Here is a 13,504-nt window from a genome sequence, read left to right on the forward strand (position 1 = left end):
AACACGAATGAGTGGGTGTGTCCAGACTTTTGACTGGTACTGTATATTTTCTTTTTTATATGAACAAGTGGATTTTTTTAAACCTCTGGTGCCTTAATTTCTACAGGACCAGAATATCTGCATGTACTGCTGCTCCTTTATATACTCTATGTATCTTTGAGTTCACTACTTTTTGAATCATGGAAGCTTTTTATAATAAGTAGATCACATGGGATGCATTGTTATTATTTAGCATGAACTGAGCCTTTTTTTGTTTTACTCATATACCTCTCTAGTCTACCTTACCATTTAATGTCAGTGAACAGTTAGCTGTCAAGAAGAGCAACCTCAGTGATTTTCTTCCAAAGTTGTACTCACCTCTACCTTGCCTATTATACACTTAATGATTACTCAGTAATGATCTATTCTTGCTATCATGTGACTATTGTATAGGTTATGGAAGGTCCTGTGCTCTAATGTATATAACCTTTTATTTAACTGATTTCATTTGTGTCCTTTATGATGAGTTATAGGTTTTCACAATCAGGTGACAAGTTGTATCAAGTGCTACATGAAACAAGGTGCTCACTGCCTACTATCCTCAAATTTATTTACGCTTCTACTCAACAAGAAATCATGTGTTTTCATTTAGTTTTATGTTGTAAACATTATGTTTAGTATATTATTCCAAACATACTTTCATTTATAGCAACAAGAATGGCCTTTTTTACTAATCACAGAAACCTGATTGTCAGACCTTTATTTCTTTGGCTACGATGCATCTTTCTGAATTGGCTTAAAGTAAGTTTGAGGGAGAGATTATGAACTTTGTGGGATGCTATGATGCAGGGTAATTTGTCCTGGAGAAAGTTCAGTATGTGAAATATTGAAGGGTTTTTGAGTCCAAGAAGAAGTAAAATGTCGTAACTCATAGCCAAACACTATTCATTGCACCTTATAATTTTTATTATACAGGAATTAATATTTTAAATAAATATGAGCTGGGATATGTTTAAGAAGTGATTTTGTTCATTCTGTTTTCTTAATGTCATGTTTCATTTGATTAGTATGACTTGATTATAACATTGACAGACACTTTTTTTTATGATTGTAGTTTTATATAGTAATATCAGTCAATTCTAAGCCATGTAAGACAGCCCTTCAGGTTCTGTCCACAATGTAATCTTTGCTAAAGATAACTCTGTATATCATACACTTGTGTCAGAGAAAGATATCACTCCTGTTCAGACAATGCTGTTCAATGTATTTAGTAATTTATCTAGCTTTTAATGATATATAATTGTGAAAATGGGTATATGTGCTATTACACTACACTATTGTCATTCCACATTACCTCCATATTTATGATCTGTTTGTTGAGCTCATTCCAAGACGGATATTTACAATCGGATTATATTGGCTTTTTGTTTTATTGTGGTTAGTCATAGTAGAGGTAGAATACTAACTTTCTGCTTGTTGTTTAGTATCACTATTTACGTTGTAATCTTAACCAAGGTGGAGAGTAGCCCTTTGTACAAGGATAGGGAAATGGCAAATCTTCTTGTTCATTTTTCATATATATGTGGATGCCATCATCACTAATTTTGTGACTTGCACTATTCAACATAAGATCATGGGAAATGGCAAACCAAGATGGGAAAAGTCCAGCTATCATGTAAGTGGACAGATTATAATTTGCTCAGTGCTTTTTTTGTAAAGAATATCAGGACTCAAATAATGTTTGAATTGGAAAAATGTTTAATCGTCCTTTCCACCTCCCAGACATATCGTAATGTTCTTTGTAATAAGTAAAATGAAAACGACTACTATGAAGGACTGTTAAACTGGTGTGTATTTTTTGCTGCCCTCATTGATTTGACTCCACTTCATTGTAAGCTAAGTAATTTTGCTAATACTGTGAAAATGTTTGTTGTGTAGCAGCTCTAATTTAGATTTTGTAGTTACATTGTGGCTTCACGACCAAATGCATTGTTCTGGCTAAGCATACAATGTATAGAAAAACCACTAAAGATACAGTATGTTTGATACAGAGGTCCTTTGGAAATGTGTTTTGTCATTTTTGTGTGAAAATAATCATCATTTAACTGTTATGTGTCAAATATAGAGATAATCATGCACAGTGCATGCGCTCATGCCACCAGTTGTGTTAATGCAGATGTTTGTGGTCCTCTGTAGCTCAGCTGGTAGAGCACGGTGCTTGTAACGCCAAGGTAGTGGGTTCGATCCCCGGGACCACCCATACACAAAAAATGTATGCATGCACGACTGTAAGTCGCTTTGGATAAAAGCGTCTGCTAAATGGCATATTATATTATATTACATGTTCGTCGTCAAACCCACTGGCTCCAGGCCATCTATAAATCACTGCTAGGCAAATCCCCGCCTTATCTTAGCTCATTGGTCACCATAGCAGCGCCCACCTGTAGTCTGCGCTCCAGCAGGTATATCTCACTGGTCATTCCCAAAGCCAACACCTCCTTTGGCCGCCATTCCTTCCAGTTCTCTGCTGCCAATGACTGGAACGAATTGCAAAAATCTCTGAAGCTGGAGACTCTTATCTCCCTCAATAACTTTAAGCATCAGTTGTCAGAGCACCTTACCGATCACTGCACCTGTACACAGCCCATCTGAAATTAGCCCACCCAACTACCTCATCCCTATATTGTTATTTATTTTGCTCTTTTGCACCCCAGTATCTCTATTTGCACATAATCTCTTGCACATCTAGCATTCCAGTGTTAATACTATTGTAATTATTCTGCACTATAGCCTATTTATTGCCTTACCTCCATAACTTGCTACATTTGCACACACTGTATATATATTTTCTGTTTTATTTCTGACTTTATGTTTTTTTTACCCCATATGTAACTCTGTGTTGTTTTTATTGCACTACTTTGCTTTATCTTGGCCAGGTCGCAGTTGTAAATGAGAACCTGTTCTCAACTGGCTTACCTGGTTAAATAAAGGTGAAAAAATAATAATAATAATAATAATAAAAAAAACTCAAATATTTACAAAAATGTGAGGGGTGTACTCACTTTTGTGAGATACTGTATATATGTGTATATGTTTGGGAGGGAACAGCTATGTGTTTGATATTTTCTAAGAAGTGATATGTGTCCCTAAAATAACTGGGGTGCTTAGTGGAGAGGGGGTTGATATAATTAAGATGTTGTAGGACTCACTGTTGCAGTCAGAAACCATTTCTCTTCCGGGGGGAACCTCAACGGGTACTATCCAGGTGTCTGGTTCTTTGTGTATACACCCACTCAATTGGTTGGCACTTAAAATAGCCTTTGGGGGGTTGAGTAGTCAAGTTGAAGCCGCAGTAGCGAATTTACTTGGCTTTGACGGCATTCTCGGTCTTCTTGGGGAGTAGCACCGCCCGGATGTTGGGTCCTCGTCGTTACGGAAGGCCAGCTGCAGGTGACAGGGGATGATGTGAGTTTTGGTGTTAGCTTCACACGCTAACGGCGAAGCTAACGGCGGAGCTAACAGCTAATACCGGAGCAAACAGCGAATCAAACGGGCCTGGAGGCCATTTGTGGTCGAGGCGAGAAGGGATACAGCTACGTCCGTGTTTGGTTGTATTTGGAAGGGACTAGTTCGCTTCATGTGGACTCTTCATTTGGACTGGACTGACTGACTCGACATGTAGGCGGGGTTCGGGAGCTTCAGAGCTAAGGGCAGGGCTACAGATTAGGTGTTCCTAAAGAACCGCTTGTCTAACAGTAGTTCCGCATTACATTAATTAATTTGCACTCAAATTTGATTTATTTTTATACTGTGTATTCTCCGTGTAAATTCATGTACCGTACCGAGACGCCCGTACCATTTCGGTTCAATACAAATACATGTACTGTTCCACCCCTACATCCAACTGTAATCAAAATTGCCACAGCCATAGTTTCAGTAAATGTGATTAGTATATGTTCTCCCTTTCATTTTTTAAAGGATGTTATGGATGAGCCAGACCTGTGGGATGCATCAGTGGTCCTCCTTACAACAGTCAGTGATGATGCCACAAGCCCAGTTCACTACCACCCAGTGAGAGTCTCTGTCGTCCTAGAGGGTGATGTGGTTGTCAATCTCCCCAGGCTTGCTGATGCCTTCCTGGTAATGTTCGGCCTGATTTATGCACTACATCTCAGCTATCCCAAGGGACTGACAAACACTTTTGAGTTCACACAGGAAATCTTACTTGGTCTTGATGACTCTAAACTGTCACCCAAGCTGCAGAATCTTAAAAATGAGCTGATGTTGTATGTGTAACTGAAGATCCAAAAAGGAGTGGTGGATTCTGATGGCTCACTCTGTTAGAGCATAGTCCATAATGAGAATATGTCATGTCAGGTCCATGTTGAATACTGTTCAACTGTTTATGTTAAAGTTGCTGCTCTACTCAACGGGTTTTCAGCCAAATGGCACAAAGTACACAGTGTCTTTGTACGTTTTACTGTACATTTAATTGTTGTTAAACTGAAATTCAGGGTTGAATTAAGTGTTTATATATGGAGGATATTTTTATTCATAATTCAAATTGAAAGGCCAAAGGGAAAACGAAGCGAGATCAAATTAAAAATATTATTATTTTACTACACTACTAGGAAAAATCATGCCATAATTAAATTTAAAAAGTCAAATTTAAAATGCAAAGTTTCAACTGTCAGCTGGAAGTCGTTTCAGACCCTCCCACCAGCAGTTGGGCCATGCCTCCTCATTTAAATTGACACCTGTCACTTCTAAATGAAAAGCTTAAATCAAAATGTAAAAGGTGAATCTGAAAATGTCAATGTCAAATGTAAAACGTAAAATTCAAAAGATAAAATGTCGAATTGAAAATTATAAAGGGGAAAGGCTAAAATAAAACAATTATATTTTAGATTTTAATTGAAGTATTTCCATTTTAAGCTTTTACATCATACATTTAATTATGGCATGATTTTTCCTAGTAGCGTAGTAAAATAATACTATTAATTTGATCTTGCTTCTTTTTCTCTTTGGACTTTCAATTTGAATTATGAATAAATATATCCTCCATATTTATACACTATGGCATTTTGTTTTTAAAAGGTGTACTATATAGCTTTGGGAAGTACATTTTTATCAGAAAGGAAAGCTCTTCATTGATACATTTTCATAAATAAATAAACTGTCCTCAAAGTTTCAGGCTACTTTACTTTAAAGTAGCCACCTTTCTAGTTGGAAACAGTGTTATAGGGACTTTATTTTCTTCTGAGGATGGGATGTTTATTCAGTTATGGAAATGGTTAAATACTTTTTATTGTCTTATTAATATTGTTAATTTTGCTTTTCGAGTTTGAATTAATTTTCTAAAACTATACAGTGCACCCTGAAGTTGCTAGATTTGAACCAGATAGCCAAAGGAAGGCTAAACACTGCCTTTGTACATGTTAATGTACGTTTTGAAATTTTAGCAGTTTTAGTTGTGAAGAATTTACAAGCAATTTGTTTATACATTGCTGCACTGCAAGTTTACAACCAGATGGCCAAAAGCGTGGCTTTGTAATTGTTTATTTAAATCTCTTTTTAATTCTTAATTATTTGTATTACTATTATTGTTATATTACTATTATTATTAAATAGATTGTTTCATTTTGTGCTAAAAGGCACAGGTGTGGGCAAATAATATTTCTAAACAAATGTTTGGTCACCACCCAAGACTTGCTGATGCCCTCCTGGAATGTTGTATTAACAGTATATAAGCTATTTGTGATATAATGATATTTTCTTAATGTAATTTTAGCTTTTCTGAGTTTGAATATGTTCTACTATTACATAGTTCATCTTAAAGTATAAACAAAATGCCCAGAAGTAGACTTGTTAATTGTTATTTTTTATTAATGTTTTTTTAATTCATATTTTTTTGCTAAAAGACTGGGCAAGAAAAGTTTATACTAAACATCTGAATAGATGATGTTTTTTTGTTTGACCTTTAAGTCAAGAGTACTTATTATTTTTAAGGCAATCAGTTGCCACAAATATTTTAAGTTTGGTGGTAAATTATTTTGAGTTGTAACAAGTCTATGCTTTTGAGTTATGGGTAATCAGAAGATTGATTGAAAAAACGAATAAATGTTAAGTTAACTCAGGATATTTATGTTTCATTTTCATGCTTGAAATTATTAAGTTCTCTTGAGATATTGCAATGAGAAAGATGAATAAATATTCTGAGTAGCATAAACTGAAAATGTTTGAGTTGGCTTAATCAGTACATTTAATTATAATTAAAAATTACATTTAACATGAACTCCAAATATATAAGCAATGATATACTCAAATGTTTGAGTTTATGAACTCAAAAAAACAGTGGCAACGGATTGCCTCACTTTCTTAAAGTTCTGCTTACTTATTCGGGTTTACAGTGATATGTCTGTGCTATGTGCAGGCAGCTAGTATAATTATTGTTTGTGAAGTAAGTATGGTGATTATTATTAAGTTTCTGGTCGTCTGAGATACCAACAAGTAGGCTATACAATATCAAGACATATGTATTTTTCTATTAGTGTATTTGAGTTTGTTCTGTCGTTTCTGGATGATTAAATTGAAATTGCATCCAACTTTATATGGCTTGTTTTAGATATAGTGATATTTGAGAATTGATTTCATTTCAAATAACTGAAAGTGAGAGGTTGTAATCTGAATAAAGGGGGGAAATGCCATTTATTGAACGTGGTGAGACAGTCTTACACATTTCTAGAGAACCAGTTCGGATTTAAGTATAACTTTTGTATGACTGAAGCTTTTAGTGGTAGGTCCAAGCTTAAAATATTTAATCAATTCTGTCCTCTCTATTGATATTCATTTTATAAATAGGCCCGTTTAATTTTGTCTGGCTTGCTGTTCCAAATCAAATGGAATATTTATTTTTCATATCAATTAAAAAACTGTTCGCTAGGTGTAGGCAAGACCGTAAACTGGGATAATACTATAGAGTTAATCAGTGTAATGTGAGGCTTCTTGTTTGCACGGGCAATGTCTCCGGCCAACTCCAGGATCTCAGCAGTCAGGCACTCGAGCACGGCAGCCAGGTAGACTGGTGCGACAGCGCCCACACGCTCTGCATAGTTGCCTTTGCGCATAAGCCTGGGCATCTCGTAATCATTCTTGATTTAAATGTTCATGTAAAATGTGTTCCCAACATTGAAAGAATGTCTGTGTTTGTGTGTGATTTTTTTATTCGAGGAAGATGAAGGGGGTGATGTCCTGCAGGACCTAGCAAAACATGCAAGGAAAATCGTTGTGTACTAACCTGGGATATTTACGTTAAGGATTATGTTTACCAATAGATGACAGTATTGACTCAATACGGGGTTTGCTTTCCGTTATCCGTAGTTGTTCAAATGTCTGACATATAACCGTGCTCGAGAAAGCCACAGGTAGCATAATGTATTTCAGCAGATTTCGTGCGTTTCTGTGTGAAAAGACACGAATTTATGTGCTACTTAATTCGTGCGAAAAGACACCAATTTAACCAGTAAGCTACACACAACAACCATAAACGGATAGCCTATTTTTCTTTATTATAGTTGTGAATATACAGAAATGTTGTCTTTATTTAATAATGTTTCAAACATTGTAGTTGTATGCCTATGTACTGTTTGAGATTTTCTGAACATAATTTGTGAGAAAATACACACATTTACGTGGGAAAAATTGTTTTATTACATTTTAGTCATTTAGCAGATGCTCTTATCCAGAGCGACTTACAGGAGCATTTAGGGTTAAGTGCCTTGCTTAAGGGCACATCGACAGATTTTTCACCTAGTCGGCCCGGGGACTAGAACCAGCGACCTTTCGGGTATTGGCACAACGCTCTTACCCACTAACCTACCTGCCACCCTTATTAATGTTAACGCTGTTTTCTATGCTTGATTTCGATTAATACTTTGGGATACTGGTGCACTTTTGGTCAGAAAGGCCCCTTTTCCGTGTAGGCAACAGTACACGATTTTCTTCATAATGCATTTCATATTTCGTAGAGTCTAAATTACACAATTTTCTTCATTATTCATTTAATACATGTTAAAGAGGTTAATGTAAAAATAATGAAATATGTCGGCTTTCACTTATGGCACTTCCAAGGCCTTTCTATTGTGGTTATGTCAATCATATTATATACTTAGGCTATTGTAACGCGTTCAACCAGTTAGCAAGTCAGAAATGTCCGTTTCCTAGTACCGACTAGCACTTGAATGCTGTATTATGCCAACTTCACATTCTCGTGGAAAATGGGAAGTTGTAACTCCCACATGATTGTGTTCAAGTGGTTTTGAAGTCGGAACAATTCTTAAACCAATAAGATTGGCAACAACATTTTCACTATTTCTCACTTGTAATTCCTACTTGGAGGGTCATTCAAGTGAAACTTCCCAGTCGGAACTAGGTATTTCCGATAACTCTGATAGCACCCTGAACACGACATTAATATGTGTGATCGACAACAGTAGGGTCTGGGTCCCGGCGTGTCCAGTCCCCATACCCATTCCATAGGAGTGAGTGTCAGTAGTCTACTATATGTCCGTGCTATGTGAAGTAAGTATGGTGATTATTATTAAGGTTCTGGTCGTCTGAGATACCAACAAGTAAGGCTATACAACATACAATATCAATAAATATATATTTTCTCCTATTAGTGTATTTGAGTTTGTTCTGTCGTTTCTGGATGATTTAATTGAAATTGCAACCAACTTTCTATGGCTTGTTTTAGATATAGTGATATTTGAGAGATTATTTCATTTCAAATAACTGAAAGTGAGAGGTTGTAATTTGAATAAAGGGGGGAAATGCCATTACTGAACATGTGGTGATTAGAACAAAAGATTTTACTCTTGACTTTGGCGAATATTATCGCGCGGCAGTGTCCTAATGCCTGTGCGCAGTGTACTATTGGCATCGTTCGCCATAGCAGGCTGGCATTAGATTAGAACATAAGATTTCACTCTTGACTTCAGCGACTATTATTGCGCATAAAGGGCCGGCAGTGTACTTTTGCACGCACATTGTGCTTTTGCCTGCGCGCAGTGTGCAGTTGCATCCGCGCAGTGTACTATTGGCCTCGTTTGCCATAGCAGGCTAGCATTAAATTATAACACAAGATTTGACTCTTGACTATGGCGACTATTATTGCGTGTAAAGGCCAGCAGTGATCTATTGTTTTGGGCGCGCAGTGTATTATTGCGGGCGCACGCAAAGTGTATTGTTTTTTGGCGTACAGTGTGTTTTATGGGCGCGCAGTGTATTGTTTTGGGTGCGCAGTGTACTGTTTTGGGTGCGCGGTCAAAAAAAAAGAGAAGCAAAGCATCCCTTCCGATTGCCGACAGAGGAGGCCTCCATAACGGGCCAATCGGGGTGGTGGGGAGATGGTGTCAAATCAGCAGATGCCACTGCCGGCTTTATACATTTCACATGGGCATTTCGAGGCTATACTCCGACTGTCTAAGAAGGAAGCTAGCGCCATGGCCAGAACCAAGCAAACCGCTCGCAAATCCACCCGTGGCAAAGCCTACAGGATGCAGCTCGCCGCCAAGGCTGCGCGCAGGAGAGCCTCCTCGTTACAGGCCCGGCACCGTGTCTCAGAGAGATCCGTCGTTACCAAAGCTCCACTGAGCTGCTCATCCGCAATGTGCCCTTCCAGCGCCTGGGGAGAAACATCGCCCTGTTCTTCAAGACCGACCTGCGCTTCCAGAGCTCCGCCGTGATGGCCCTGCAGGAGGCCAGCGAGGCTTACCTGGTCGGTCTGTTTGAGGACACCAAACTGTGTGCCATCCACGCAAAGAGGGTGCATATCGTGCCCTAGGACATCGAGCTGGCCCGCCTTATTTGCAGAGAGCGCGCGTAAATTATGAACTGATCTCCAAAATCCCACCTCAATATTTCCATCAAAAAGGCATAATTGATCTATTTATACGTGGTCCTCTGTAGCTCAATTGGTAGAGCATGGCGCTTGTAACGCCAGGGTAGTGGGTTCCATCCCTGGGACCACCCATACGTAAACATGTATGCGCACATGACTGTAAATCGCTTTGGATAAAAGCGTCTGCTAAATGGCATATTATTATTATATACGCGCACGTCTACATTTCCAACCACTTCGCCGGGAAAGAGCGACGCTACCAGCTACGGAAGAGACACCAACGGCCGGGTGAGTCCATTCAAAGCTACGTGGCTAATCTGAGGGATTTGGCTAGCTCTTGTAACTACGGGACACTTCAGGACGAGATCATCAGGGATCAGTTGATAGAGGGGACGTTATGTGAAAAGACATGGGAGAAACTGCTTTTGGAATCGGATAATTTACAACTAGATGGAGCTATTAAAATAGCACTCCAGGTTGAAGCGGCGTTGGAATGCTCTTCAATGCTAACAGACAGCTCTGCAGCATACACTCGGCCCCCAGCCATTCTCACACAGCAGCTTCAGCCAGAGCAGGCGCACTACAACGATCACGCGCTGCGCACGCCCTCCCACGTCGATAGCTGCATGGACACAGACACCGGCATGCCCGTGCAGCAGGCACACAGACAAACCAACAGAAGTAGCTGTGGCAACTGTGGGGCTAGCTCTCACAATTCAAGGGCTTCAAACTGCCCAGCCCCTGGGAAAATATGCAAGAACTGTTCAAAATACAATCACTTTGCGAAAGTGAGTGTGTCGTTCGGCCCCTGCTACTAGCTCGAAGTTGTCGATCATCCAAGTGTCAAACTGGGTCCGAGCCCGACGGCCTCAGCAGTGCAACAAAATGCCCTCATTCAGGTCGGACCCCTTGCAGGTCAGTCGACAACTGGGGCCCGCCATATTTCATGATGAGCAATGGATCACGCTGGCACGCCAGCCGCCTCAGAAAAGTCCCTGCCCCTCGAGGAACACAAAGGCACACAAAACAGACATGCAGGCCAGAGACGCCACCGGATGGACCTCCTCCACCACTACCACCCGAGCCCCAGCCTCTGTGGGCTCCCCAAGGGCCAGATCCACAAGCGGTGGCGGATGAAGAAAGGCCTATGCGGAAACGAACTCGCCCTGCTTATCTGGGGGACTACTTAACCTCTTTTCATTCTTAGGCTCCGTTAGGTGTCTTAGTCAACCTCCAGGTTAATGGACTGAACTGGCTAGTTTGGAGAGTCCATCCGTTTAAGGGTTAATGTTTATTTCTTACAGGTATCACTCTAGGTTCTTGCCCTATGGACATTTTATATATGGTACCAGTCCCTGGTTTTGGAAAGGGGGGGAAATGTTATGTATGGTACGACGTGCTGTACGTCATACTGTACGTTGTTATGGTTTACGACAGTGTGCTGCTTTACGGATGAATGGGTTGTCAGAATATGTGGCACATGTCATTAAACGACAGAGTGATGTACAATGTGAAATTGTGCAGATGTCCGTTCTTCTACAGCTAGGCTAGATATAACAAATATGACTCAAGTAAAAGTAAAAAGTAGTCATCCAAATAATTACTTGAGTAAGAGTAAAAAAGTACTTGGTGAAAAAACTACTCAAGTACTGAGTAACTGTTGAGTTACTTGAGTTTATTTTTTAACACAAGGCAACAATCAGACAGACAAAAATACAAAATAATCATCTTTAGGCAAATTATAGTTCATCCAACAATAAAATAAATTAAAATGAATTACAAAATAGCTTAAATTAAAATAATTCCGGTAAATTCAAGTACTTATCAAATAAAATAATAATAATAAAAAAATAAGCACAAGTAACACACATTTCAAAACCTTTATACTATTTTTTACCAGGCAGAACTAGAATGAGGCAGCCCATAAACTCTCATAAACTGTGTATGTGTGTGTCTCCACAGTGACAGAACAACAGAAGGAAACACAAACATTTCATACCAGGTATGCTGAACAGAAAACTGCACACCAGAAGGAAGCGGTCAACATAAAATAATCAATAGGTGTTGATTAGGCCTACTCAGTACCTTTGTATTGCATGGCAAGCAACAGCCCTTTTCTGTGTGCCTAGAAATTAATACTCTGATCTGTGATTAGGCCACACTGCACATCTCACTGAGCAGAGGAAAAGAGCAGCAATACACATCAACTGAAAAAGCACCAGTCCATGATAGATGGCCAAATAAAACAATATTGCAGGCCTAGTATCCCAGAAAGGGGCGGTGTGTTCATTAGGGCGATATGGGCGACGCACTGCAAAACGGGAAAAGGAAGGGATTTTTTTTCTAATCAATTATATCACGGCAACAGTAGTTATCAGTGTTCTAATCTAGACGTCTGATCTGCCACTAAATGTCCAATCAGGCTAAAGTCGTGCTTCAAATGGCCCCGCCCCTTTTGGGGCGATTTCAGTCAGGTTGAAAATCGCCCAGGGGTCTCTCATAGACTATCATGTAAAATCTATTTTTTTTCAAATATCAGAGCTTTCAATACAATCTCTATGGGTTTCTGAGGGCTTGCACTTACGCGCTTTCGTCATACGTAACATAACCATGAACGTAACTAAGAAAAGAGCGGGTAGCAGCGTCAATCAATTCACGTACTACTATCAACATGGCTAGCGTTCAGTGCAACTCGATTGTCTCTTTGAAAGAAGTTCACATAAAAGACCATTCAAAACGAGCTACTGGAGTGTATGCTAGCGGTCATGAGGGAACATATTGTGTAGGAGGTGAAGTCGGCGAACTTCGTAGCTATCCAAGCTGACGAGACCACGGACGTTTCTACACAGACACAGCTGGTGCTTGTGCTGAGGTACATAGATAGCAACCACAAAGTGCAGGAGCGCTTTTTTGAGTTCCTTCCCATCTCGGAATCAACCTCAGTCTCAATCGCCAGTGTGCTTTTGGAGAGACTGAACGGTCTTTTTGCCGATGACGTGAAAGTCAAACTGTAGTGCACTGGCACTGTACCAGGTTCTCATGAGCTACAACCTCCAGGAGACGTTCTCTGAGACTGTGACTCTGTTGAACATCCTCATAACTACTCCCATGACAACAGCTGAAGCTGAGAGATGTTTCTCAACTTTGACACGAGTTAAGACATTCCTGCGAAATTCAATGGGCCAGGAACGTCTGAATGCACTGGCCATGCTTTCCATGGAGAGTGAACTAGTCCTCAGCATGCCTGATTTCAATGAGAAAGTCATTGACCGCTTTGCTGCATTGAAAGAGAGAAGAGAACAGTTTCAGTACAAGTAATGTAGCCTCTCTCTCTTTGTCCCTCCCTGTCTGTCTCTTTAACACACACACACACCCAAATCAGTTCACAGTTGATGTTGTTTAAAATAGTTATTTTTCATTTTAAAAAAAGTAAAAAATAAATAATAATCTGTTCATGTTCATTTTTATAAATCTATACAATTGGCCAGAATATGGTTGTTCATATTTACAAATCTATACAATTGGCCAGAATATGGTTGTTCATTTTTACAAAGCCATACAGATAGCTGTGTTTACCTTTTCTAGAAATTATTTTCAAATTCTGTTTTCAGGCAAAATGTCTAT

This window comes from Coregonus lavaretus, assembly GCF_964263955.1.
Source record: "Coregonus lavaretus genome assembly, contig: HAP1_SCAFFOLD_294, whole genome shotgun sequence".
Taxonomy (NCBI): Eukaryota; Metazoa; Chordata; class Actinopteri; order Salmoniformes; family Salmonidae; genus Coregonus; species Coregonus lavaretus.